The sequence below is a fragment of the Hyla sarda genome, chromosome 2 (assembly GCF_029499605.1).
Source record: "Hyla sarda isolate aHylSar1 chromosome 2, aHylSar1.hap1, whole genome shotgun sequence".
In the NCBI taxonomy this organism is placed as follows: Eukaryota; Metazoa; Chordata; class Amphibia; order Anura; family Hylidae; genus Hyla; species Hyla sarda.
Window position 1 is genome coordinate 180,382,514 of NC_079190.1, and position 6,000 is coordinate 180,388,513.

At 39.9% G+C, this 6,000-nt stretch overlaps 1 long non-coding RNA gene across 1 annotated transcript in view; it reads left to right on the forward strand.

Moving 5' to 3' along the window:
* Positions 1 to 5,669, forward strand: part of LOC130357765 (uncharacterized) — a 46,215-nt gene extending 40,546 nt beyond the window's left edge. The window contains exon 3 of the long non-coding RNA XR_008889252.1: positions 5,617 to 5,669. This is a non-coding gene — a long non-coding RNA (uncharacterized LOC130357765). The remainder of the gene's footprint in view (positions 1 to 5,616) is intronic.
* Positions 5,670 to 6,000: the final 331 nt, after the last annotated feature.

The following is a 6,000-nucleotide window of genomic DNA, read 5'->3' on the forward strand; positions in this document are numbered from 1 at the left end:
ATCACTACTGTATCTTTTTTATAATTTTTTTTAATGGTACCCTACGAAATGTTTATAAAAAAAAAAAGGTATCTCCATCACTTTTTTGAATCACTAAAGTCCAAAAAAGAATATAAAACACCGACAAAAACGCCAAAGTTAAAACCAACATGACGTTTTTCTTGGGGGGAAAACCCCATGATTTCTGTGCAAAAAAACGCCAAACTAGGTTTTGTTGGACGTTTTGAAAAACCAGTCTCTGAGCCCAAAATTGCTGAAAAACGCCAAAAGGATAAAAAAAAATTCCAAACGGAAAAACGCTAAGTGGATCTGGCAATTGGTGTTTTTTTACGGCATTTTTGCAAAAAAAAAAATCCTCAGTGGAATTCCAGCCTGAAGGGGCTTTTCTGTGTCTTGGAAATGTTTTTATTTGTACTTAAGTGTCCCATATACCCATCAATTAGACAAATATTTCCCTCTGGGGAAGGTAGTAGGAAATAAAACCTATAAATATTTCTTTGTTTGTTACATTGATCGCCTTCAATTAACTTTTTTGTTCATCCTTTTCATTGTAAGGGTGTATTCACATGTATAGTGTCCTGTTCAGGATTTAAACCTGCAGATTTTAGGCTGCAGATTTCAATGTAAACTAATTTATTGAACATAGCATCAAATTAGCAGCTTCAAATTCCGCGCATCAAATATGTACAGGATACTGTAAGTGTGAATACACAGAAAATACACACATGTCTGTGTTCACACGTACAGTATACTGCGCAGATTTGATGCACATGATTTTCTGCTGCAGATTTCAATGTAAACTAAATGATTGAGCACAGCTTCTAATCTGTAGTGCGCATCAAATCTGTGCAGGATACATTCGCACATGCATATTTTCTGCTGCAGATTTGTCTGTGCAGATTTTGCTACCCAGTGAAGTCAATAGGCAGCAAAATCTGCAACAGCAAATCTGCAGCAAAAATATGCACGTGTGAATGCATCCTTAGGGTGCGTTCTTACTTCCAGGATCTGTGTGTATTTAGGGTGTGTTCACACGTGCGTATTTTCTGCTGCAGATCTGCCGCAGATGTGCTTTTAACAGATTTTACATCCCATTGAAGTCAATGGGAAGCAAATTCTGCAGCACAAATACGCACCTGTGAACGCATCCTTAGGGTGTGTTCACACGTTCAGGATCTGTGCATATTTTTGCTGCATTTCTGCAGCTAATTTTGCTTATTTTTCTGCAGCTGATTTTTCCACCCATTGAAGTTGCTACCCATTTAAGTTAATGGGTAGCAAAATCAGCTGCACAAAATATGCAGCAAAAATATGCAGCAGATCCTGTAAGTGTGTACATATCCTTAAAGGGTATTCTGAGTTAAAAGAACTTATCCCCTATCCACAGGATAGAGCAAGCCTGCACAACTTGGCACTAGGTGGGAGCAAAAATGTAAATAGGCTATACTTCTTGGGCCATGCAGAAAAGAAAAAACGGACAATAGTGGTGCTACCTTATGCCGTTACCTTAGGTAACACAGGTATGTAGGTTCAGAATAATGCCCACGTACCTGATGGTGTTGGGCTAAGAGCTCAGCACCTTTATGCGCATAGATGGATTAGAGATTAGTTGTGCGGCTGTCCAGACCTGCATCCGACCGCACGGGGAAGGTTTAATAGATGCATTACAATTGCTGGAGGGGATGCAACGGGAAGAGAAATATCAGGTTTGTTACTGGGTGCACACACACCGCAATTGTATAGGATTTACAACAGACACAGTATTGAAAATAAAATAGAAAGTTGTTTTATTAATAAAAGTCGACAAAATGTTTCGAGAGCTCCTGCTCTCTTTCTAAAGTCGTATCCCGACTTGGGAAAGAGAGCTGGATCTCTCGAAACAGGTTGTCGACTTTTACTAATAGACAGAACGCAGCGGGTGTCAGAAGTTACACTTGCTGCTATCTGTCTATTAATGCAGGTACTACAGCTCCCAGCATGGAGCAGAGAGTGCTCCATGTTGGGAGTAGTAGTACCTGCAGGTAAGAACAGATCACAGTGGGTATCACTACTGACACCCGATGCGATCGTACTGTCTATAGCAGAGATGGAGCGGCTTTCTCCTGCGCTCTGCATCTCTGCTCTGTACTCTGGCCAGTGATGTGAATAGAACATCACTCATTCATATTTCCCCCTGAGAGCTGTGATTGGCTGAAACCATCCAGCCAATCAACACTCTGGGCGGAAAATATGAATGAGTGATGTTCTATTCACATCACTGGCCGGAGTATAGTGCAGAGATGTGAGCACTGTATGGAGCCGCTTCACATCTCTGCTATATTATGGACAATCGCATCGGGTGTCACGACTGACACCCCGGGCGATATGTCTATTAGCACAGGTACTACTACTCCCATCATGGAACAGTTTGTTCCATGCTGGGAGTAGTAGTACTACCTAAAAAAAAAAAAAGAGAAAAAAGTGAAACACACACACTTCATAAAAATGTTGTTATAAAATATATACATTTCATTAAATTAATTTTTTTCCATCACTACTGCATCCTTTTTTTTTTTTTCTGGTACCCAACAAATTTTGGGTACCAAAAAAAACTGCCAAGGTGCAATTTCCACACAAATAAAAAAAAAAACGCCAGAAAAAACGCCAGACGCAGGAAATTGCACTGGCGTTTTTTCAGGCATTTTTTTCAACCCAAAAAACACAGGACAAAAAAACAAGTAAAAACTTAGCCTTACTGACTGCACTGCTGTATAGTGGTACGTACTGACTACACTGTTGTGTGCGCCACAAAGTGTAAGATTACAGGGGGCCCAACCTCTGGGATCCCCAGCAATCTCAAGAATGGGCCCTAATTTCTTTGTTTTTCATGGAGTGCCAACTCTAGGATGCAAGCATGTACTTTTGTCTGCACTACAGTGATATCAATTTTCCACCTCAAAGCTGTACTTGGATTGTCTAAAATATGAGCACTCTGAATAGATTGTGAATGTGATAAGTTCAACCTTTACTTATTATACTGTATTTCTTTAATTAGAAGTACTTTTATTTTTATATATTGGTTAAATGTATTACTTTTATTTCTGTACCCCAATCTGCTTCGGGATCACTTTAAAATTTTGAGAACTTGTCTTTTACTCTTTACTGATCATTTATTTTATAGTGATTTCATTTAGAATTCCAAATTATTTAGTATTTTACCCTGCCCTATTTGCTACTAGGTTATTTTGTAAGGAGGTTCTTTATGGCAAATGCTAGCTATTGAACAATTAAAGGGGTAGTCCAGGATTCTTTTTATTTGACTATGCTACAAAGGCTGTAAAGTGAGTGTAGTTCATAATATAGTGTCTGTACCTGTGTGTGACGGTTTTCTCACAATTCTTCTGTGATTTTCACCCCAATATTTATTTTTAACAGCATACAAAATTACTCAGTTTTCCCAGGGTTCAGTGCATCAAGACATGACATCACTAGTAATGTGGAGCAGGTTGGAGCGACCGCTGAGTGGGACAGAGATCATTTTGCAACAGCTGTAGGCACCCTGGTTAGAAAACAATGGCCTTTTGAATGGAATGCAACTCATTTGTGTTTCAATGGGAGGGGTGGCTGATGTGTGGGAAGAAGGAAAGTGACATCACACTTACAAGCATGGAACTATGGGATGTGTAGTTTGAGAATTAAATCTAACAGGAAATAACCATTTCACAAAAAGATAGCCACAGCGTTATGGTAATCTCACAACATATCCATTAATTTCTGGCAGGAAAGTACTGAAATCACCTCATGGTGAATAACCCCTTTTAAGTCATTCATTCCAAAGTCTTTATTTTATGTTTATATATTTGCAAAATATTGCTAATTACAATTAATACATTACTATATTGAACCCCACTATCTGCACTGTTGGGTTAAACAAAAATGAATACACAACTATTCTTTAGTTATTGGATAAAACCTATTACATAGTTACATAGTTTAAGGTTGAAAAATTCAAAAGTCTGAGTTGATCCAAAGAAAGGCAAAAAACCTTATGAGGCAGATGCCAATTGCCACATACCAGGGGTGAACAAATCCTTCCCAACTTTAAATATGGCAGTCAAAATAAATCCCTGGATCAATGCCCTGTTTAAGGAAATCTAGTATCTATAAATTGTAATATAATTTTTAAGAAAGCATCAAGGTCCTCCTTGAACTTGTTAATTGAGACAGACATCAGCCAAAGTGATCTTTTATTTATATATGTCTACATTGTAATAAAATCTTACATTTATCCCCATTACATTTCATTAGCATTTTCTCTGCTAAGCATCAAGTTTTCCCAGATCATTCTGTAATATCATCTTATCATTCTCTGTGGTGATTATTTTACCCAGTTTAGTGTCATCTTTTCCAATATTGAAATTCTACTCTATTATTGACTTTGTAGAGCAGGGGTATACAACTGGCGGACCGCGGTCCAGATCCAGACTGCAGCCGCCAGTCATCCGGACCGCCGGCCAGATCTCCCCTCATTCATTTGTATCGGTGTCTCTTAAGACACAGACACAAATGAATAGCCAGAGCCCAGAGCTAGTGAACACTCTTCTTCCTGCCCGTCCGCCCGGCGATTCTCCTGTGTGGCCCGATTAGCTGCCGATTAGCAGCGGAGCAGTGTGGGATCTGAGACAGGGAGCCAAAGCTCAGGTAACAATTTGTGTTCCCCCACGTGTGACTCTTCAGTTGTTTTAGAACTGCAACTCCCTTCATGATCTCCTGTCTGTGCATAAGTTTGCAACAGCTGGAGAGTCACAGTGGCAAAGTTCATGTGGGGGCACAGGGACATCCTTAATTCTGGGGGCACAGTGGTATAATTAACTCTGGGGGCACAGTGGTATAATTAACTCTGGGGGCACAGCAGCATCATTAATTATGGGGGCACAGTGGCATCCTTAATTATGGGGGCACAGCGGAATCCTTAATTCTGGGGGCACAGCGGCATAATTAATTCTGGAAGCACAGCAGCATCATTAATTATGGGGGCATAGTGGCATAACTAATTCTGAGGGCACAGCGGCATCATATATTCTGGGGGACAGTGGCATAATTAATTCTGGAAGCACAGCAGCATCATTAACCCCTTAACGACCAAGGACGTATATTTACGTCCTTGGCCGGCTCCCGCGATATAACGCTATAAAAATACTATAACCTACAACTCAGTAGTCAGCCAACTCTACAATATATATCCTACAAAAACTGACAGCAACAATAACGTACCAAAATTGTACAACTATATTGGTTATTAACTACAAAAACGAGGACCCCACCCCTAAAAACATCCCACCCTTAAAAAACATCCACCCCAGAACAAGGCAAGTAGAATTGGGTGCGCAAAAAATAAGCCATCATATGGATTTTTTGGTGCAAAATTGAAAGGGTTTCGATTTTTAAATGGTGAGGAGGAAAAAACAAAAGTGCAAAAAACGAAAAACCCTGCGGTGAATTATTATTTTTTTTTAAATCAACTGGTGCCAGAAATGTAAACAGATTTGTAAATTACTTATATTAAAAAATCTTAATCCTTCCTATACTTATTAGCTGCTGAATACTACAGTGGAAATTCTTTTCCGTTTGAAACAGAGCTGTCTGCTGACATCACGAGCAAGTGCGCCCAGTCGCGTGAAACGGATCTGTCCTGCGCCCCTGTCCTCTATCTGCCTGCTGAAAATGGTTGTGCTTTATCTGCCCCAATAAAGCCACCACATGCATGGTGAGTGCAGTCTGCTATTTTTGTTCTACGCATTTGCCTGCGGCAGTATTATATTCAGGGATACAGTGTGTGACAGGATTATATTTAGGGCCCAGTGTGGAAGTATTATATTCAGATGGTATAGTGTGTGGCAGCATTATATTCAGGGGCCCAGTGTGTGACAGCATTATATTCAGGGGGTACATTGTGTTGCAGTAATATACCAGGGGCCCAGTGTGTGGCAGCATTATTATATTCAGAGGGTACATTGTGGG